At 41.1% G+C, this 23,267-nt stretch overlaps 1 pseudogene; it reads right to left on the minus strand.

The window, feature by feature from the left end:
• Window positions 1-212: 212 nt before the first annotated feature.
• LOC141585218 (glyceraldehyde-3-phosphate dehydrogenase pseudogene) lies at window positions 213-1,217 on the minus strand (annotated as a pseudogene).
• Window positions 1,218-23,267: the final 22,050 nt, after the last annotated feature.

The following is a 23,267-nucleotide window of genomic DNA, read 5'->3' on the forward strand; positions in this document are numbered from 1 at the left end:
TTTTTTGGCTGAGTACGGGGGACTTTATTGATGGTAAAAGACAAGGTGGGGCTCCCCAGGTCCCTCCTTCTTCAGAGGGTCTGGAAATTGTGAGGAGAGAAGATTCTGTGTGTGTATGTGGTGGGGGCACGGAGTGTAGCAGGGACTCCCCAGCAGCTGACGGTCCCTCTCTTCCTCTTCTGCTCTCCCAGGTGTTGTGTGATCGAGGGCTTTTACTCCTTAGAGGCCATGTGTACGATGAGGTCCATTACCTCATTACTGTAGACAAATTCACTGTCATACCAGGAAATAAGCTTGACAGAGTGGTTATTGAATGCAATGCCAGCCCCAGCATCAAAGGTGGAAGAGTGGGTATTGCTGTTAAAGTCTGAAGAGACAACCTGGTGCTCAGTGTAGCCCAGGATGCCCTTGAGGGGGTCCTTGGATGCCTGCCTCACCATCTGGCAGGTTTCTCGGGACAGGAGGTCAGGTTCACAACCAACAGAGTGGTGCCGGCAGCACAGAAGACTGTGCCAGGGAGCTTCCCCTTGGGCTTAGGCATGATCTTGCCCTCTCATTGCCCATTTCCTAGGCAGCTCCAGTAGATGCAGGAATGGTGTTCTGGAAAGCCCCGTGGCTGTCATGCCACAGTTTCCTGGAAGGGTCATCCACAATCTTCTAGGTGGCAGCGACGGTGTGGACTGTGGTCCTGAGTCCCTTCCTGATGCCAAAGTTGTCCTGAATGACCTCGGCCAGGAGATCTAAGTAGTTGGTGGTGCAGGAGTCATTGCTGATGATTGTGAGGTTGTTTTCATACTTATGGTTCATGTGTGTCACAAACATGGTGACATCTGCAGAGGGGGCGGAGATGATGAACATTTTGACTCTTCTTTCCAGATGAGCTCTAGCCTTCTTCAAGGTAGTGAAGATGCCAGTGGACTCCATGACATAATTAGTACCAGCATCATTCCATTTGGTTTTGGTGAGCTCTCACTCCTGGAAGATAGTGATGGGATTTCCATTGATGACGAGCTTCTCATTCTCAGCCTTGATGGTACCAGGGAATTTGCCATGGGTGGGATCATAGTGGAACATGATTGTAGTGGAACATAGTAGTCCAGGTAGCTGAGGTCAACGAAAGGGTCACCGGTGGTAACAATATCCACTTTGCCAGAATTAAAATCAGCCCTGATGACCAGGCACCTAATACGGCCAAATCCATTTACTCCAGCCGTCATATTCACTCTGGTGTCTCAGGAAGATGGCTGGCGCTACATGAGAAAACTGACTATCTGTCAAATGGGAGAAACAGAGTAGTCACTGGAATTTTGATGGGATTGCACCGAAAATGCTTATCACTTTAGGTGGTATAAACAGTCCTAGTATCTTGAGACTAAAGATGTCAGGTATTCATACCTGTTCTTTCCAGTTCCTTCTAGATACCCTCAGCTAAGACAACTGCCAAAATTGCAGAAGTCTTATATATGAAATAAGGAAAGTATAAAATCCTCTGGTATTACTACTACAATTGTTAAAAAGCAGGTGATAATTCCGTTCAGAGATACAACATACCTACTGTTGACACACTCTTCAAGTATTTAACCTGGAAACAAATTACTTGCTGGGGTTATAATGCAAGTAATATTAACTTAGGTTATATTAACTTGAGATAGGATCTCAAGTTAATATACTATCATTATTAGCTCATATATGTCCCCCCCACCTTTTAAAACAATTATTTGACTTTAAGCTCCCGAATACATGTGTAGAATGCGCAGGGTGGTTACGAAGGTGTTTGTGTGCTCTGGGGGCTTTCTGCACCTATTGACCCATCCTCCAGGTCCCCTCCCCTCCCCCTCCACCCCCCAACAGGCCCTGGTATGTGATGTTCCCCTCCCTGTGTCCATGTGATCTCATTGTTCAATTCCTACTTATGAGTGAGAACATGCAGTGTGTGGTTTTCTGTTCCTGTGTTAGTTTGCTGAGAATGATGGTTTCCAACTTCATCCCTGCAAAGGACATGATCTCATTCCTTTTTATGGCTGCATAGTATTATGCCATGGTGTATACGTACATTTTCTTTTCCAGTCTATCATTGATGCGTATATTCTCTTTAAATAGTTGATTCCAACAAAAGTTATGTTTTCTTTTTCTTTTTTTTTTTTTTTGAGACAGAGTCTTGTTCTGTCGCCAGGAGCCAGGCTGGAGTGCAGTGGCGCAATCTCAGCTAACTGCAATCTCCGCCTCCTGGGTTCAAGCAATTCTCCTGCCTCAGTCTCCCGAGTAGCTGGGATTACAGGCACGCACCACCATGCCCAGCTAATTTTTGTATTTTTTAGTAGATACGGGGTTTCACCATGTTGGCCAGGATGGTCTCGATCTCTTGACCTTGTGATCCGCTCGCCTCGGCCTCCCAAAGTGCTGGGATTACAAGCGTGAGCCACCACGCCCGGCCATGTTTTCTTTTTTTTTTAACCAAGAAAAACGAGCTTGGATGAAAGTTATGTTTTCTTAATAAAGAGACATATTTCTTATGTATTGGACATAATATGTTTTTTACAACTATCAAAGCAGGTTTGTGAATGTGTCCTTATAGACTTTAAAAAACATTACGATCTTCATTCACTAATCTGTTGTGATTATGATATTTTCCCTTTAATACAATCTACAAACTATTTTTATTTTTGTTTTGCTTTTTGATTTCCATTTGTATTTTAGAAGACTCATGCAAATTTGTTACAAGGGTATATTGCATGATGCTGAGGTTTGGACTTTCTACTGATCCTGCCACTCAGGTAGAGAACATAGTACTTAATTGGAAAACTTTCACTCTTTTCCCCCTCCCTACTTCCCTCCTTTTGGGGTCACTAGTGTCTATTGTTCCCATCTTTATGTCTGTGTGTACCCAAGATTTAGCTCCTATGTATAAGTGAGAATATGTGATATTTGGTTTTCTGCAGAAACCATTTGTAAATCATATTTCACTATGTCTAAATCTGTGCAAACTAAATCAAGTTATAGAAAATACAGGGACATCTATAGTGAAAACTCCCATATCTAATGGTTGTAATTTCAAATTTTGGTATCTAGAATGATTTTTACCATATTTAAATAATACAAATAATAATAATAGTAATAGCTAACTTTTTGTCACTGTTAACTATGTGCCACATGAATTCCATCACAGGCCCTTTCTTCCAAACTGCTGTTTATGCCCACTGAAAGATTCTCTTTCTCTGTCTTTTCTTTTTTTGTGTGTGTAGCAATGGGGTCTTGCTATGAGGCCCAGGCTGTTCTCAACTTACTGGCCTCAAGTGACCTTCCTGCCTCAGCCTTCCAAGGTGCTGGGATTAAGGGTGTGAGCCACTGCATCTGACCGACACTCTCAAACTAATACTGTTTTAAGCATATACTATTTTAATAATTATTTCATCATTGTTTGTCAAAATGAAATATCCTGTTGCCTCATTTACTGATGTGAATATCTTTTACTAACATAATAAGCTGCAGTGATCTGTGAACCAATGGTTGGGAAAAGTTGCACTGTATCAAACTTCCTGCAGTTTACTTTTTTTTTATTTTTTTATTTTTATTTTTTTATTTTTATTTTTATTTTTTTTGAGACAGAGTTTTGCTCTTGTTACCCAGGCTGGAGTGCAATGGCTCGATCTCGGCTCACCGCAACCTCCGCCTCCCGGGTTCAGGCAATTCTCCTGCCTCAGCCTCCTGAGTAGCTGGGACTACAGGCACGTACCACCATGCCCAGCTGATTTTTTGTATTTTTTTTTAGTAGAGACGGGGTTTCACCATGTTGACCAGGTTGGTCTCGATCTCTTGACCTCGTGATCCACCCGCCTCGGCCTCCCAAAGTGCTGGGATTACAGGCTTGAGCCACCGCGCCCGGCCAACTTTTTTTTATTTTTTAATTTTTTTTAAATTTTTAGTGTATACAAGTGTAATTTTCTTTTTTTTTTTTTTTTTTTTTTTTTTAGACGGAGTTTTGCTCTTGTTACCCAGGCTGGAGTGCAATGGCGCGATCTCGGCTCACCGCAACCTCCGCCTCCTGGGTTCGGGCAATTCTCCGGCCTCAGCCTCCTGAGTATCTGGGATTACAGGCACGCGCCACCATGCCCAGCTAATTTTTTTTTTGTATTTTTAGTAGAGACGGGGTTTCACTATGTTGACCGGGATGGTCTCGATCTCTCGACCTCGTGATCCACCCGCCTCGGCCTCCCAAAGTGCTGGGATTACAGGCTTGAGCCACCGCGCCCGGCCACAAGTGTAATTTTCTTACATGGATATATTGTAAAAATGTTAGAGTTCAAAAAGGACTTCAAATAACACTTAGTTCAGTAGTTTTCAGACTCGAGTACCTGTATCTACAGTGATACAGTGAGAGTTTCCAAAGGTTGTTTTGGCAAGAATAGCTTAAAGGGAAAGAATGTTCAATCTTCAATTTCATGTGTATTTTACAAAAATTTCTCCCTTGCAAGCTACCATATTGCTCTCCACTACTTTGCAGAAGAAAGACATGTATTTCCTTCTCATTTTTTTTTTTTGAGACAGAGACTTGCTCTGTCGCCAGGCACCAGGCTGGAGTGCAGTGGCGTGATCTTGGCTCACTGCAACCTCCGCCTCCTGGGTTCAAGCAATTCTCCTGCCTCAGCCTCCTGAGTAGCTGGGACTACAGGTGCATGCCACCACTCCCAGGTTAATTTTTGCATTTTTAGTAGAGGCAAGGTTTCACCATGTTGGCCAGGATGGTCTCGATCTCTTAACGTCGTGATCCGCCTGCCTCGGCCTCCCAAAGTGCTGGGGTTACAGGTGTGAGCCACTGCGCCCAGCCAGATTTTTTTTTAATGCACTTTCCTGCACTGTAGAAAACTCCAGTGTGTCAAATAAAGTAAAATAAAATAAAATAGTGGTACATGTTTGGAAAAATAATTATCTTGATTAGATGATAAATATATTTGAAAGTTAGAATGTTTCCATTTCTTTGCTTTCAGTAAAATTGAAGGAATATCCATTACTTAGCTGAGTGATCAGTTATAATCATTAGTAATAATTTATCATGTGATTTTTGGTATATAATTCAAAAGAAATTCAACAAATTAAATGGCATTGCTATAACAAATCTTCCTCCATTCCCATTTTCATTATTTTTTTTGCATAAGATTTATTAGTATCTTGATCTATAAAAATTATGATGGAATTTATGTTGAAGCCTGTAGACTATAATGATAGATAACACTCAATTTTGAATACATACTGTATCTACTTTTTATTTTGAATATACACTATATTTTTTTAAAGTCTAATCTGTCGAGGGAGACTTTTTAATAAAATTGCACTTTTTGGTGTAGAATATTTATTTATTTTCCCCATAAAACACTTTAGGTCAGTGACAAATAATTTTAATTAAATACTTGTACGTTTTCCTCCCATACATCAACATTTTGGAGAAAAATGTACAATTACTTGATTAAAACTATTTAATCAAATATATCATATATCACATATATCAATTATTTGATACATATCCTGCTTTGTATATGTATCCTCTCATATAGATGTTAAATATTACAAAATATTTGCAGAACAATGTTAAAAAATGATTCAAACATAAAAGGTAAGATGAAATAAAGTGGATTTTCAGGAATCTCTACTCTGGTGCCCACAGCACACAAGAAGAGAGTCAAAAGAAATAGGTAACAAAGAATCCCTGATCACAGATTTCCAAAGAACTGGAGAAGGGGCAGAAATGGCATGAAAATGATGGTGTGAAAGGGAAGGATGTGAACAGCAGTGCTTCAATAACCAGTTTATTCTGAATCAAATACCCTCTCTTAAATGCAGTAAATTCTGAACAAGGCTAAACTTTAGGATATTCCTTGAACTAAAATTATAAACTATCCCAGCAATGGAAGTAGCTCTGTTATTTAAGTTTAATGAGAACTTCTTTCTTCGTGGACACCGTTGTGCACAGAAGCACCTTCTAGCAATAAAAATGGTCACAGGGGCCCTTCCGTCTATTTCATGAAAGCCTCATAAACATCGTCCTTAGTTTGTACTGAGACAGAAACAGAAGGATCAGCTTTGGGGGTGCTGCTTTGGCAAGAGGCACAGCAGAATCCTCCTCTGGCTTTCTTTGGGGAGCAGCAGTAACCCTCTTATTTTCCCTGTGTACTCTAAGAGTAGTGGGCACCAATCAAGTAATCTCTGCCTTGGGATTAGTGATCTGTGGCTTGGCACTGATGGCTACTGTGGCTTTCTTCTCAGTGGTGTCTGCACTTGTGTATCTGCCTCGGGTTGCTGAATCAAGTTAGGTGGAGCACTTAAAACCCCAGAGTAGGCCGGGCGCGGTGGCTCAAGCCTGTAATCCCAGCACTTTGGGGGGCCGAGGCGGGTGGATCACGAGGTCGAAAGATTGAGACCATCCTGGTCAACATGGTGAAACCCCGTCTCTACTAAAAATACAAAAAACTAGCTGGGCATGGTGGTGCATGCCTGTAATCCCAGCTACTCAGGAGGCTGAGGCAGGAGAATTGCCTGAACCCAGGAGGCGGAGGTTGCGGTGGGCCGAGATCGCGCCATTGCACTCCAGCCTGGGTAACAAGAGCGAAACTCCGTCTCAAAAAAAAAAAAAAAAAAAAACAACCCAGAGTTCAGCAAGGGAGCTGGTGGGAAAAGCCCCAGGTTGGGGGTGAGCAGGTCCTGGTGGAGGCACCAAAGGTGGGTGCATCATGCCAGGATAAGGTGGAGAAACAGAAATACCTGGAAGCACAGGGGGAGGTTACCTTGGTGGGTATCATTGTATCATTCTTATGCCTTTGCGTCCTCGTAGCTTAGCTCCCACCTATCAGTGAGAACATATGATGTTTGATTTCCATTCCTGAGTTACTTTACATAGAGTAATAGTCCAGGTCATTGCAAATGCTGTTAACTCATTCCTTTTTATGGCTGCATAATATTCCATTATATATATATATTTCTTTGTATTGTATATATATCCATATCACAGTTTACTTATCTTCTCATCAATTCATGGACATTTGGGTTAGTTCCATGATTTTGCAATTGTGAATTATGCTGTTATAAACATGTGTGTGGAAGTATCTTTTTTGAATAATGAATTCTTTCTGTCTGGGTAGATAACCAGTAGTGGGATTGCTGGATCAAATGGTAGTTCTCCTTTTAGTTCTTTAAGCAATCTCCACACTGTTTCCATAGTGGCTGTAAACTAGCATACTGGTTTACATTCCCACCAGCAGTGTAAAAGTGTTCCCTGTTCACCTCATCCATGCCAACATCTACTGTTTTTTGATTATGGCCATTCTTGAGGAGTGAGGTAATATCGCATTGCGGTTTTGATCTGCATTTCCCTGATGGTTAGGGATGTTAAGGATTTTTTCATGTTTGTTGGTCATTTGTATATCTTCTTTTGAGAATTGCGTATTCATGTCCTTAGCCCACTTTTTTACGGGATTTTTTTTTCTTATTGATTTGTTTGAGTTTGTTGTAGATTCTGGACATTAGTCCTTTCTCAGATGTTGTAGATTGTGAAGATTTTTTTCCCACTCTGTGAGGCGTCTGTTTACTCTGCTGTTTTTTTTTTTGGCCATGCAAAAACTCTTTAGTTTAATTAGGTCCCAGCTGTTTGTCTTTGTTTTATTGCATTTGCTTTTGGGTTCTTGGTCATAAAATCCTTGCTTAAACCAATGCCTAGAAGGGTTTTTGCAATGTCATCTTCTAGAATTTTTATAGTTTCAGGGCCTTATTTTAAAATTTGAGATAGAGTTTGCTCTTGTTGCCCAGGCTGGGGTACAATGACATGATCTCGGCTCACTGCAACCTCTGCTTCCCAGGTTCAAGTGATTTTCCTGCCTCAGCCTACCTAGCAGCTGGGATTATGGGCACCCACCACCATACCCAGCTAATTTTTGTGTTTCTTTTTCTTTTTTTTTTTTTTAGTAGAGACAGGAATTTACCATGTCAGCCAGGCTGGTCTCGAACCCCTAACCTCAGGCGATCCACCTGCCTTGGCCTCCCAAAGTGCTGGGATTACAGGCATGAGCCACTGCACTTGGCTATAGTTTCCAGCCTTAGGTTTAAGTTCTTAATCCATCTTGGGTTGATTTTTGTATAAGGTGAGAGATGAGGATCCAGTTTTATCATCCTACTTGGGGCTAGCCAATTATCCCAGCACCATTTGTTGAAAAGGGTGTCCTTTCTACATTTTATGTTTTTGTTTGTTTTGTTAAAGATCAGTTGGCTGTACGTATTTGGGTTTATTTCTGGGTTTTCTATTCTGTTCCACTGGTCCACATGCCTAGTTTGATACCAACACCACACTGTTTTGGCGACTATGCCCTTATAGTATAGTTTGAAATCAGGCAGTATGATGCATCCAAATTTATTCTTTTTGCTTAGTCTTGCTTTGACTATGCAGGCTCTTTTTTGGGTCCATATGAATACTGGAATTGTTTTTTTCTAATTCTGTGAAGAATGATGGTGGTATTTTGATGGGAATCGCATTGAATTTGTAGATTTTTGGCAGTAAGCTCATTTTCACAATATCGATTCTACCTATCCATGAGCATGGGATGTGTTTCCACTTGTTTGTGTGCTCTGTGATTTCTTTTAGCAGTGATTTGTAGTTTTACTGGTAGAGGGCTCTCTCCTCCTTGGTTAAGTATATACCTAAATATTTTTTTTCAGCGATTGTAAAAGGGGTTGAGTTCTTGATTCAATTCTTCACTTGGTCACTGTTGGTGTATAGAAGAGCTACTGACTTGTGTACATTAATCTCGTATCCAGAAACGTTGCTGAATTGTTTTATCAGTTCTAGGAGTTTTCTGGAGGAGTCCTTAGGGTTTTCAAGGTCAACAATCATATCATCAGCAAACAGTGACAGTTTGACTTCCTCATTACTGATTTGGATGCCCTTTACTTCTTTCTCTTGTGTGATTGCTCTGGCTTGGATTTCTAGTACTATGTTGAAGAGCAGTGGTGAGAGTGAGCATCCTTGTCTTGTTCCAGTCCTCAGAGAGAATATTTTCAACTTTTCTCCATTTAGTATTATGTTGGCTGTGGGTTTGTCATAGACGGCTTTTGTTATATTAAGGTATGTCTCTTGTACGCCAATTTTGCTGATAGTTTTAATTATAAAGTAATGCCGAATTTTGTCCAATGCTTTTTCTTCATCTATTGAAATGATCATGTGGTTTTTGTTTTGAATTCTGTTTATGTGATATATCACTATTTATTTATTTATTTAGACAGAGTCTCACTCTGTTGCCCCGACTGAACTCGCTGCAATCTCTGACTCCAGGGTTCAAGTGATTCTTGTGCATCAGCCTCTCAAATAGCTGGGATTACAGGCGTATGTCACCATGACTGGTTAATTTTTGGATTTTTAGTAGAGATGAGGTTTCACCATGTTGGCCATGTTTCACCATGTTGGCCAGGCTGATCTCAAATTTCTGGCCTCAAGTGATCCACCCACCTTGACCTCCCAAAGTGCTGGGATTGCAGGCATGAGCCACCATGCCCAGTGAATGTATCACATTTATGGACTTGTGTATGTTAAACCATGCCTGTATCCCTCGTATAAAACCCACTTGATCATGGTGGATTATCATTTTGATATGTTGTTGGATTTGGTTAGCTAGTATTTTGTTAAGAATTTTAGCATCAGGCCGGGCGCGGTGGCTCAAGCCTGTAATCCCAGCACTTTGGGAGGCCGAGGCGGGTGGATCATGAGGTCAAGAGATCGAGACCATCCTGGTCAACTTGGTGAAACCCCGTCTCTACTAAAAATACAAAAAATTAGCTGGGCATGGTGGCGTGTGCCTGTAATCCCAGCTACTCAGGAGGCTGAGGCAGGAGAATTGTCTGAACCCAGGAGGCGGAGGTTGCGGTGAGCCGAGATCGCGCCATTGCACTCCAGCCTGGGTAACAAGAGTGAAACTCGGTCTCAAAAAAAAAAAAAAAAAAAAAAAAGAATTTTAGCATCTGTGTTCATCAAGGATGTCAGTCTGTAGTTTTCTTTTTTGGTTATGTCCTTTCCTGATTTTTGTATTAGGGTGATGCTGGCTTTACGGAATGAATTAGGGAGGGTTCCTTCTTTCTCTATCTTGTAGAACAGTGTCAAAAGGATTGGTACCAATTCTTCTTTGAATGTCTGGTAGAATTCTGCTGTGAATCTCTCTGGTCCTGGACTTACTTGTTGCTAATTTTTAAATTATGATTTCAATCTCGCTGCTTGTTATTGGTCTGTTTAGGGGATTTAATTCTTCTTGATTTAAGCTAGGAGCATTGCATTTTTCCAGGAATTTATCCATTTCTTACAGGTTTTCTAGTTTATGTGCATAAAGGGGCTCATAGTAGCCTTGAATGATGATTTATATTTCAGTGGTGTCTGTTTTAATATCTCCTGTTTTGTTTCTTAGTGAGGTTATTTGGATTTTTTCCCTTCTTTTCCTGGTTAATCTTGCCAATGGTCTATCAATTTTATTGATCTTTTCAAAGAACCACTTTTCTCTTTCATTTATCTTTTGTATTTTTTTGTTTCCATTTTATTTAGTTCTGCTCTAATCTTGCTCATTTCCTTTCTTCTGCTGGGTTTGGGTTTGGTTTGTTCTTGTTTCTCTAGTTCCTTGAGGTGTGACCTTCGAGTGTCAGTTTGTGCTCTTGCAGTATTTTTGATGTAGGCCTTTAGGGCTGTGAACTTTCTTCTTAGCACCACCTTTGCTGAGTCCCAGAGTTTTGATAGGTTGTATCATTATTGTTGAATTTGAAGAATTTTTTTTTTTTTTTGAGACGGAGTTTCGCTCTTGTTACCCAGGCTGGAGTGCAATGGCACGATCTCGGCTCACCGCAACCTCCGCCTCCTGGGTTCAGGCAATTCTCCTGCCTCAGCCTCCTGAGTACCTGGGATTAGAGGCACGCACCACCATGCCCAGCTAATTTTTTGTATTTTTAGTAGAGACGGGGTTTCACCATGTTGACCAGGATGGTCTCGATCTCCTGACCTCGTGATCCACCCGCCTCGGCCTCCCAAAGTGCTGGGATTACAGGCTTGAGCCACCGTGCCCGGCTCAACGAATTTTTTAAATTTCCATCTTGATTTCATTTTTGACCCAATGCTCATTCAGGAGCAGGTTATTTAATTTCCATGTATTTGTGTGATTTTGAAGGTTCCTTTTGGAGTTGATTTCCAGTTTTATTTTACTGTGGTCTGAGAGAGTGCTTGATATAATTTCAATTTTCATAAATGTATTGAGGCTGTTTTATGCCCTATTATATGGTCTATCTTGGAGAAAGCTCCACGTGCTGTTGAATAGAATGAGTATTCTGCAGTTGTTGGATGAAACGTTCCACATATGTCTGTTAAGTCCATTTGTTCCAAGGTCTAGTTTAAATTCATTGTTTCTTTGTTGGCTTTCTGTCCTGTTGACCTGTCCAGTGCTGTCAGTGGAGTACTGTACTGAAGTCCCCCACTATTATTGTGTTGCTGTCTATCTCATTTCTTAGGTCTATTAGTAATCATTTTATGAATTTGGGAGTTCCAGTGTCAGGTGTTTTATAAATTTGGGAGCTTCATGTATTTAGGATTGTGATATTTTCCAGTTGGACAAGGTCTTTTACCATTACATAATGTCTCTCTTTGTCTCTTTTAACTGCTGTTGCTTTAAAGTTTGTTTTGCCTGATATAAGAATAGCTACCCCTGCTTGCTTTTTGTGTGCATTTGCATAAAATGCCTTTTTTCACCCCTTTATTTTAAGTTTATATGAGTCCTTATGTGTTAGGTGAGTCTCCTGAAGGCAGCAGATGGCTGGAGTTCTCATCCATTCTGTGGTTCTGTATCTTTTAAGTGGAGTATTTAGGCCATTTGCACTCGATGTTAGTATTGAGATGTGATTAGTGTTGCATTCACCATGCCCTTTGGCGCCTGGGTACTTTGTTTTGTTTTTTTGTTTGTTTTTGCTTTTTAATTTGTATTTTTGTTTTATGGGTCCTGTGTGATTTATGCTTTAAAGAGATTCTGTTTTGATGTGTTTCCAGGATTTGTTTCAAGATTTAGAGCTCCTTTTAGCAGCTCTTGTAGTGGTGGCTTGGTAATGGTGAATTCTCTCAGCATTTGTTTGTCTGAAAAAGACTGCATTTTTCCTTCGTATATGATGCTTCATTTCACTGGTTACAAAATTCTTGGCTGATAATCGTGGTTTTTTTTTTTTTTTTTTTTTTTTTTGAGTAGGCTGAAGATAGGGCCCCAATCACTTCTTTGTGCCTAGGCAAAAGTCTTTTTTGTGATGAATTTCCTGGGTGTTCTTTGTGCTTCTGGTATTTGGATGTCTAGGTTTTTAGCAAGGCCAGGGAAGTTTTTCTTGATTATTCCCCCAAATATGTTTTCCAAGCTTTTTTTTTTTGAGACGGAGTTTCGGTCTTGTTACAGGCTTGAGTCACCACGCCCAGCCCGTTTTCCAAGCTTTTAGAATTATCTTCTTCCTCAGGAACAATGATTATTCTTAGGTTTGGTTATTTAACATAATCCCAGACTTCTTGGAGACTTTGTTCATATTTTCTTATTCTTTTTTCTTTATTTTTGTTGGATTGGATTAATTCAAGACTATTATAACTCTGAATTTCTTTCTTCTACTTATTCAATCTGCACACTGGATTCGCACTCTCCCCCAGGTACTGGCCGGGAGGCTTCTCACTGCATTCAAATTGTTACGAAGTTTTACTAGAGAGTTCCTTCTCCCTGTTTAGTTTTTTTTTTTTTTTTTGAGACGGAGTTTCGCTCTTGTTGCCCAGGCTGGAGTGCAATGGCGCGATCTCGGCTCACCGCAACCTCCGCCTCCTGGGTTTAGGCAATTCTCCTGCCTCAGCCTCCTGAGTAGCTGGGATTACAGGCACGTGCCACCATGCCCAGCTAATTTTTTGTATTTTTAGTAGAGACGGGGTTTCAGCATGTTGACCAGGATGGTCTCGATCTCTCGACCTCGTGATCCACCCGCGTCGGCCTCCCAAAGTGTTGGGATTACAGGCGTGAGCCACCGCGCCTGGCCCCTCCCTGTGTAGTTTTAATCCCTGCTCCTCTCCTGCTGGATCCCTGTGGTGCCAGGCAGGAATGGCCTGCTTGGAGACCCAGTGAGTGCCCAGGGGCTTTTTGCTGCTTCCTCTACCCCTGTATTTCACTTGGCTCTCCAGATTGATTCAGCTCCAGGTAAAGTTAGAAACTTCTCTTCCAAGCCGGGCGCGGTGGCTCAAGCCTGTAATCCCAGCACTTTGGGAGGCTGAGGCGGGTTGATCACAAGGTCGAGAGATCGAGACCATCCTGGTCAACATGGTGAAACCCCGTCTCTACTAAGGATACAAAAAATTAGCTGGGCATGGTGGCACGTGCCTGTAATCCCAGCTACTCAGGAGGCTGAGGCAGGAGAATTGCCTGAGCCCGGGAGGCGGAGGTTGCGGTGAGCCGAGATCGCGCCATTGCACTCCAGCCTGGGTAACAAGAGCGAAACTCCGTCTCAAAAAAAAAAAAAAAAAAAAAAAAAGAAACTTCTCTTCCAAACAGACCTTTAGTTTCTCCAGTTGGGGTGTGTGGTCCAGAGAGGAGGGTCTCTCATTCCCACTTCCACAGCTGAGGGTCTCAGTTTTGGGGGTGGTTTCCCAGGTCCTGCAAGAGCAGTCTGTTTCTTTCAGAGGGTCTGTGGGTCCTCTTGGGACTGCTGGCTTGTTCTTGCAATTCATCTGGAGCTAAAATTCACAGCGAGAATCCGCACAGACTGCTCTGTCTGGAGCTGCAGAGTAGTCCTGCCTCCCGTCTGCCAGAATGCACAGTATCGCAGCTTCTTTTACTTTGTAAAGGTCTTCTGCTCAGCCCCTCTGTTGTCCCCTCAGCCACCACCATCTTGAAATCTCCAAAACTGTACTTTTTACGTTTAGGAACGATTTACCAAGATTTCTATATAATTATGTTGTTTTGAGTATGTACTAATAATTGTAATCATAATTAAACCTAGAAAAAAATGTGTCATCTAGAATTAAAAATTAAAGCAAAAATTTTAAATGACGTAAAAAAATAACGAAGTTAGTTTGTACTTTCCTAGTCTTGGAATTAGCCGTTTCTCAAAGGAACTCTGATTCATTTTGTGGATAATGACATTTAGAAACAAAGATATAAATACTAAGTGAGATTCTTGATTTTGGGATGTCATTGCTGGTTGTCTAAGGAATGAGAGTTACTTAACACAAACACACAAACATTCACACAATCTATATCTATGCCTCTATCAATCAAAAACCATGAATTTACCGGATGCGGTGGCTCACGCCTGTAATCCCAGCACTTTGGGAGGCCGAGGCGGGTGGATCACGAGGTCGAGAGATCGAGACCATCCCGGTCAACATGGTGAAACCCCGTCTCTATTAAAAATGCAAAAAATCAGCTGGGCGTGGTGGCACATGCCTGTAATCCCAGCTACTCAGGAGGCTGAGGCAGGAGAATTGCCTGAACCCAGGAGGCGGAGGTTGCGGTGAGCCAAGGTCGTGCCATTGCACTCCAGCCTGGGTAACAAGAGAGAAACTCCGTCTCAAAAAAAAAAAAAAAAAAAAAAAGAAAAAGAGATAGAGACCATCCTGGTCAACATGGTGAAACTCCGTCTCTACTAAAAAATACAAAAAATTAGCTGGGCATGGCGGCGCGTGCCTGTAATCCCAGCTACTCAGGAGGCTGAGGCAGGAGAATTGCCTGAACCTAGGAGGCGGAGGATGCGGTGAGCCGAGATTGCCCCATTGCACTCCAGCCTGGGTAACAAGAGCGAAACTTCGTCACACACACACACACACACACAAACAAAACAAAAAACAAACAAACAAACCATGAATTCATATTTGGTGTTTCCAAAATCCAATCCAGTTTCACAGGATTCATTCTAACTTCTCTCATTCCATATTTGTAACTCTCTTCTCCCATAGTGAGCTCTATTTTATATTTATTCTTTCCTAGAATACACAGAAGCCTTAAAGGATCAAATTCAACCTCACCAGTAGTGATATAAACATCTTTTGTCCCTGATATAGTGACTGTGAAGGATTTAAAAATGCCTAACCTGAATCTTCTGGATTTAGTACAATTACAATGTTGATTAGTGCATAATCAAAATAACACAATCATCATAATAATAAAATCTATGTAAATAAGTATTAAATAAAAATGTAATTTTTTGGAAAAGCCTCCCTAACTTAAGTAGATTGGGTATAGTAGTTGTGGTGGGAGAAAAAGTTATTTACGTGTTCTTAAAATATATTTCTGCAAATTACTTATGTACAAAAGGAAAAATAGTAAATTGACACAAGGAAGAAAACTGATAGATAAACCACTTAGCCAAATGATCAAAGAAACAGATGGTCTAAAATTTTTCTTTTGCTACATAGGACATCCCTGAAAAAACTAGCAAAATCTGATTAATATCTGTAGATTAAATATATAACAGCATCCATGTTAATCTCTTGATTTTATAAATTTCTCTGATTTTGATATTTGTACTACGGTTATAAAAGAAGATGTCCTTATTTTTAGAAAAACACAAGGAAACAAGAAAGTACTTGCCTATTTTAATAAATTATTTGGATAAAGTGGACATCACGTTTCAACTTTTGGGTTGAGAGTGGCTGTGAGAAAATCATTTCAGATGTTATGTAAATACCGTTATTGAAACAAAATAGAAAATATATAAATGCACATTCCTTCCCAATCCTTTTATATAAGGCAAAATGATTCCTTTTTGATTGGCTTGACAGACGGTAGTTCTATCCCCTTACTCTTGAATAATCTTATATATAAAGCAGTAGCTAAGATAACTAATTTCCGATTCTTTAGAGTCAGAGCTTAAAAAGACATTTTTCTTTTTTTTTCTTTTTTTTTTTTTTTTTGAGACGGAGTTTCACTCTTGTTACCCAGGCTGGAGTGCAATGGCGCGATCTCGGCTCACCGCAACCTCCGCCTCCTGGGTTCAGGCAATTCTCCTGCCTCAGCCTCCTGAGTAGCTGGGATTACAGGCACGCGCCGCCATGCCCAGCTAATTTTTTGTATTTTTAGTAGAGACGGGGTTTCACCATGTTGACTAGGATGGTCTTGATCTCTTGACCTCGTGATCCACCCGCGTCGGCCTCCCAAAGTGCTGGGATTACAGGCTTGAGCCACCGCGCCCGGCTAAAAGACATTTTTCAAGCAATCTCTGTGTAGGAGCTGTCTAGCTTTTTAGGATCTTTTGATAATATTTTCAAATTTTCTTATATACATTTAATCTAATTACTTTTTAGTGACTCATTTTCCTGAAATACTCAATCTTTATAAAACAACTCTTGGCCGGGCGCAGTGGCTCACGCCTGTAATCCCAGCACTTTGGGAGGCCGAGGCCGGGGGACCACAAGGTCGAGAGATTGAGACCATCCTGGTCAACATGGTGAAACCCCGTCTCTACTAAAAATACAAAAAATCAGCTGGGCACGGTGGCGCGTGCCTGTAATCCCAGCTACTCAGGAGGCTGAGGCAGGAGAATTGCCTGAACCCAGGAGGCGGAGGTTGCGGTGAGCCGAGATCGCGCCGTTGCACCCCAGCCTGGGTAACAAGAGCGAAACTCCGTCTCAAAAACAACAACAACAACAACAAAAAAAACTCTTGGCCAGGCGTGGTGGCTCACGCCTGTAATCCCGGCACTTTGGGAGGCCGAGGCAGGCGGATCACGAGGTCAAGAGATCAAGACCATCCTGGCCAACGTGATGAAACCCCGTCTCTACTAAAAATACAAAAATTAGCTGGGCGTGGTGGCATGCGCTTGTAGTCCCAGCTGCTCAGGAGGCTGAGGCAGGAGAATTGCTTGAAGCTGGGAGGCGGAGGTTGCAGTGAGCCAAGATTGTGCCACTGCACTCCAGCCTGGCGCCTGGCAACAGAGAAGACTCTGTCTCAAAAAAACAAAAAAACCCCAACTATTAATTTAATTCATATTGATCTATTAGTGAAATTTTATTTATTTAACTATGCACAAGACAATTCCTAGAAGGCTACATGATCTAGAATAACTCAACTTGTGTTGCCTTCTCTAGGTAAACACATTTGCAAGGAGGTGCAATGAGGTATTATAATAATAATAATAATTATTATTTTTGACACGGAGTTTCACTCTTGTTACCCAGGCTGGAGTGCAATGGTGCGATCTCGGCTCACCGCAACCTCCGCCTCCTGGGTTCAGGCAATTCTCCTGCCTCAGCCTCCTGAGTAGCTGGGATTACAGGCACCTGCCACCATGCCCAGCTAATTTTTTGTATTTTTAGTAGAGACGGGGTTTCACCTTGTTGACTAGGATGGTCTCGATCTCCTGACCTCATGATCCACCCGCCTCAGCCTCCCAAAGTGCTGGGATTACAGGCGTGAGCCACCACGCCCGGCAAGATATCATTAATTATAGTATTTAAAATATTAAATTGTAATGATGTTCCAAAAAGAAGAGTAAGGTGCCATGATGTCTGGGTCTCTTCATCACCTTCCACCCAACGTTAGCACCAATGAACAACATCGGTTGTCCAGAGTGACGGAAAACTTGTTTGTGAACTGCAGTGACTGGAATACATGGCACTGACTGATTTAGAAAAAGTAACTGACTCTCATTAGTCTACTCAAAAATATGTATGAAGTATTTTTGTAAGTGCTTGGAACATATCAGAGAACAAAATCCCTACCCATCACGGAGCCTATTTTCAGATGTGGGATGTGGAGCAGGGGAGAGATGTACCCTCGGGCAAAATAGACCAAATAAATAAATAAATTCTAGTATGTTAGAAAATGAAAATTCGATAAACAAAAAGAAAAGCGAATACAGTAATAGTTATAAAAATGGAGAAATTAAAAAAAATTATGGCCAAGACTCACGGATAAGCTGAGTTAAGATTTGCAGGGGGTGGGGGCATTGGCTAGGTGGATATTTGGGGGACCAATATTCAAGAAAAAGAGAACAGCCATTGCAAAGGCCCGAGAGCAGGACTAAGAACAGCAAGATGGCCATTGTGGTGGAAATTAATGAGTAGTAAAACGGTAAAGAAGATTCAGAGAGGTAAGTGGAATGGTGGTAGTTGTGGGGTGAGCTGGTTACTTCCCTTTAGCTTGGCCATTTTTTTTTTTTTTTTTTTTTTTTTTTTGAGACGGAGTTTCGCTCTTGTTACCCAGGCTGGAGTGCAATGGCGCGATCTCGGCTCACCGCAACCTCCGCCTCCTGGGTTCAGGCAATTCTCCTGCCTCAGCCTCCTGAGTAGCTGGGATTACAGGCACGCGCCACCACGCCCAGCTAGTTTTTTGTATTTTTAGTAGAGACGGGGTTTCACCATGTTGACCAGGATGGTCTTGATCTCTCGACCTCGTGATCCACCCACCTCGGCCTCCCAAAGTGCTGGGATTACAGGCGTGAGCCACCGCGCCCGGCCAGCTTGGCCATTTTAAGTAGCTTAGCTTTTATTCTGAATGAGACAGGGACCCTTTGAAGGATTTTGAATCAACCAGTAACGTGACCTGACCTAAAATGTAAAAAGTTTACCCTAGTTATCTTGATGAGAATAGATGCTTGGGAGAGGCAAAAGTAGTTAGGAGGCTGGAGCAGGAGTCCAGGCAGGGGATGATGGTGACCCTGAGGAGGATGATGGTAATGGATGTAGATGTATTTTGGAAGTGGTGCAAATAGGATTTCCTGAAGAATTGGCTACGGAATGTGGAAGGAAGGGGATTCAGGATGAAACCCAAGGATTTTGCCGTGAACACTGAAAACTGGTGGTGTTCTCATCAATATGCCTTTCATGTATGTGGTGGTGAAAACCTAGAATCTATATTGGTAATACATGGATTTTCCCCATTTATATCTTGGAATGTCTAATTATACTTAGATTAAGAAAGTTGTTCTGAGAGATTTTACTGCCTGTTTCAGGTTGCCTTTTTAATTTTCTTTATGGAGTGGAGAAAGAATTAAAGCTGAGTTCTAATCTGAATTAGAATCAGTCCCCAGAAATACCTCATTCAGACTGGCACAGCCGTCCATCTTGGCATATTTCTTAAGTCATTGCTCATACTGGCTCTCTAACAATTTTTCTCTTAGCATCTAAGTCACATTCTTGACTTGGTGGTCAAAATGACATATGTCATTTATATTGTTCATAAAAGCTGTCACAGAATAGTAACTCACTTTTCTTCAATAACAAATGTCTTTTTTTTTTTAAATTTTTTTTTTTTTTTTTTTTTGAGTCGGAGTTTCACTCTTGTTACCGAGGCTGGAGTGCAATGGCGCGATCTTGGCTCACCGCAACCTCCGCCTCCTGGGTTCAGGCAATTCTCCTGCCTCAGCCTCCCGAGTAGCTGGGATTACATGCACACGCCACCATGCCCAGCTAATTTTTTGTATTTTTAGTAGAGACGGGGTTTCACCATGTTGACCAGGACAGTCTTGATCTCTTGACCTCGTGATCCACCCGCCTTGGCCTCCCAAAGTGCTGGGATTATAGGCTTGAACCACCGCACCCGGCCTTTTTTTTTTTTTTTTTTTTTAAAGATGGGGTTTCACCATGATGGCCAGGCTGGTCTTGAACTCCTGACCTTTTTTTTTTTTTTTTTTAAAGATGAGGTTTCACCATGATGGCCAGGCTGGTCTTGAACTCCTGACCTCAGGTGATCCACCCACCTTGGCCTCCCAAAGTGCTAGGATTACAGGTGTGAGCCATTGTGCCCGGCCTAACAAATGTCTTTTTAACCTACTTGCCACATTTTTTCTTTTTTTTAGCTGACTCTTGGTCATTACTGCTGGGCATTGTTTTTCTGCCTATTTGTTCATTGATTTTATTTGTGAGTCTTGAATGTATGAATGAGTCTTCTCTTTTTTTTAATCCATTCTCTAAAGATTTTCACTTTCTTTTTTAAGTGTCTCTCTATAATGCCAGACACCTGGGGATTGACTTTCCTAGAATAATCTTAAATTCATATTGAACTCTAAAACACTTGTATGCCCAGAACTGTGTACCAGTATTTGTAACCACATTGGAGATTCCTCAAATCTTCCCCTTTAACCTAGTTGCTTGGCAGAAAATCTGGAAGTCATCCACACCACTCCATTAGTGCCTGCATCCATTAACCAAGTTTATTTACTTCTATATTCTAACATCTATTAACTATCTTCTCTAATGTGCCCTTGAATTAATTCAGGCCCTTATTATTTCTTTCTTCAACTACTCCTGTACTACACACAGCAAAAGTTACTGATTTATAAGCTGTTTCTAGTTACAGAATTGCAGGTCGTTATTTAGGGACTCATTTGTTTGGGAGACCTCTTCAATTACCCTTGGCTATGCCAGGTAAAAACAGCCAAAACTAGGAAGAACAGCTCTGCAAAATAAAGCAAAATGATTATTTTTGTTGGTGTCAAGGTTACTATATGTTAACTAGTGACAGATTATTGTATTTTTTTTACTTGTAGGAGCCCTGGTAAAGAAGTCATAACAGGCCGGGCACGGTGGCTCACGCCTGTAATCCCAGCACTTTGGGAGGCTAAGGTGGGGGGATCACGAGGTCAAGAGATCGAGACCATCCTGGCCAACATGGTGAAACCCTCTTTCTACTAAAAATACAAAAAAAATTAGCTGGGCATGGTGGCACGTGCCTGTGGTCCCGGCACTTTGGGAGGCTGAGGCAGGTGGATCATGAGGTCAAGAGATCGAGACCATCCTGGCCAACATGGTGAAAGCCTGTCTCTACTAAAGATACAAAAAAATTAGCTGGGCGTGGTGGCGCGCGCCTGTGGTCCCAGCTGCTTGGGAGGCTGAGGCAGGAGAATTGCCTGAACCTGGGAGGCGGATGTTGCAGTGAGCCAAGGTCGCGCCACTGCACTCCAGCCTGGCGCCTGGTGACTGAGTGAGACTCTGTCTCAAAAAAAAAAAAAAAAAAAAAAAAAGAAGTCATAACAAAGAGAGGCCTCTACTTTGAGTAGAAGCAAGTTCTAGAAACATGAGAAGATTGGGGCTAAAAAGGGAGTTGTTGATTCTCCACCAAAGAACCTCTGTGACAGGGCAGTGCTAATGGTCGCAAAGCACGGATTATCCGATATTCACTTTTAAGTTTTCTGTTTTGTCTTGTTCTCCAAATGAATTCTTTAAATCTTCACGAAGGGTTATTAGCAGGAATATTAGGAAGAAAAATGTGTAAGAGAACAGAAGTGATCCTAGAGAAGGGGGAAGAGTTACTTTGAGAAGTGAGCAAATCATGTAAACATCCGCAGGAGAGTTTGGGAGATTTTAGGCATAAGGACTGAATTCTTTGCAGGACCACAGGATAAGGACTCAAATTATAGATAATTTACTATTAAACTGAAGATTTTTGTTGTTGTTGTTTGTGAGTTTTTTTTTTTTTTTTGGAGACGGTCTTGCTCTGTCACTCAGGTTGGAGTGCAGTGGCACGATTATGATTCACTGCAGCCTTGAACTCCTGGGTTCAAGCAATCCTCCCACCTCAGCTGCCTAATTAGCCAGGACTACAGGAGCACAGCACCACACTTGGATTTAAAAAAAAATTTATTATTTTTGGCCCGGGACGGTGGCTCATGCCTGTAATCCCAGCACTTTGGGAGGCCGAGGCGGGTGGATCACGAGGTCAAGAGATCGAGACCATCCTGATCAACATGGTGAAACCCCGTCTCTACTAAAAATACAAAAGATTAGCTGGGCATGGTGGTGCGTGCCTGTAATCCCAGCTACTCAGGAGGCTGAGGCAGGAGAATTGCCTGAACCCAGGAGGCGGAGGTTGCGGTGAGCCGAGATCGCGCCATTGCACTCCAGCCTGGGTAACAAGAGCGAAACTCCGTCTCAAAAAAAAAAAAATTATTATTTTTTGTAGAGATGGGATCTCATTGTATTGACCAGGCCAATCTCAAACTTCTGGCCTCAGCAATTCTCCTGCCTTGGCCTCCCAAAATGCTGGGATTATGATGAGCCACTGTGCCCAGCTAAACTGAAGATTAACTTTAGATATCAGGAGATTTCATATTCACTTGGGATACACACTTTGTTTTTCCTTTTGCTTTTTATTCTCCTTCTGAGTTAGCTTTCTATATTTCAGATGTAACCATATTCCCCTGATAAATCATACATAGGGAGCCATATGCTATTTTAAAAAGTTATTTCTTTACTTTCAATATAAAATAAAATATATAGTACAGGTCAGTCAGAAATAGGTAAAGTGTAATTCAATTTTTGTCATTTCAGACCTTTTAATATATGCATAGATATATGTAAAAATATAAACATATGTAGATAGTTGTAAAATGTGATTATATATTTTAATGTTCTGTAACCTTCCTTTCCAACTTATAAAATAATACTGATTTTCTATGTCAGCACCTAGTGACATTAGCATCTTTAATAGCTGCATAATAGCTACTGAATTGATGTCCTAAATTTTATTGAAAAATTTCTTATTGAATACACATTTATTTCAAAATTTTCACTACTATAAATAACTGCATATTTATCTTATTCGCTTGTTTTCTTGGCATCTATGCCTATTGATGACTTCTTAAATATTTTTGACTTAAGGATTTAATAATAAGCACACAGGGAAAAATCTATGCTTTGTACATTTTGTACTCAATTTTTACTGTGGATGTAAAAGGCTGACGTTTTCAGCAAGTAACTGAATGTGCTGTTTCTGGGTTTTTCAAGCAGCTGCTTTTAAAAAAAGGAAGCATGTTACACTCTTCCTTAAAAAATCCATTTATGAAAACTCTCATACTGTGCTGACAAACTTTAAAGAAACTTAACAAGGATGAACCTAAATCTCACATACTACTTCTGGAATTCAGCAGAAAGAACAAGTTTGATTGTTATCTGACTTATTACTCGTTTCGTTTGATTGTTATCTGACTTATTACTCGTTTCTTTTCCAGAGAGAATAAGGGAAAAGATTCTATATTATAAATCAGTGGTAATATCTTATACTTGGAACATTGACAATAAAGAAAAGATAAAAATATTTCTGAAGCCCACCAAGTTATCTTTGACCATTTGTAATGGCACTTTTATTATGGATTTAAGTTTTTCTTAGAGTTTACATTTTTTTCTTTTTTCCAACTTCTTCAGCCTAAATGAAAATTTCTGGTCTCTGAGATTGTGTTCTTCATGATGAGAATTCGTTGTTCAGTTTGCTTTCCTTTGCCTTAAAGTTTTCTGGAATCTTTATATGAAAGCGTTTTCTTTT

This window comes from Saimiri boliviensis, chromosome 7 (genome assembly GCF_048565385.1).
Source record: "Saimiri boliviensis isolate mSaiBol1 chromosome 7, mSaiBol1.pri, whole genome shotgun sequence".
In the NCBI taxonomy this organism is placed as follows: domain Eukaryota; kingdom Metazoa; phylum Chordata; class Mammalia; order Primates; family Cebidae; genus Saimiri; species Saimiri boliviensis.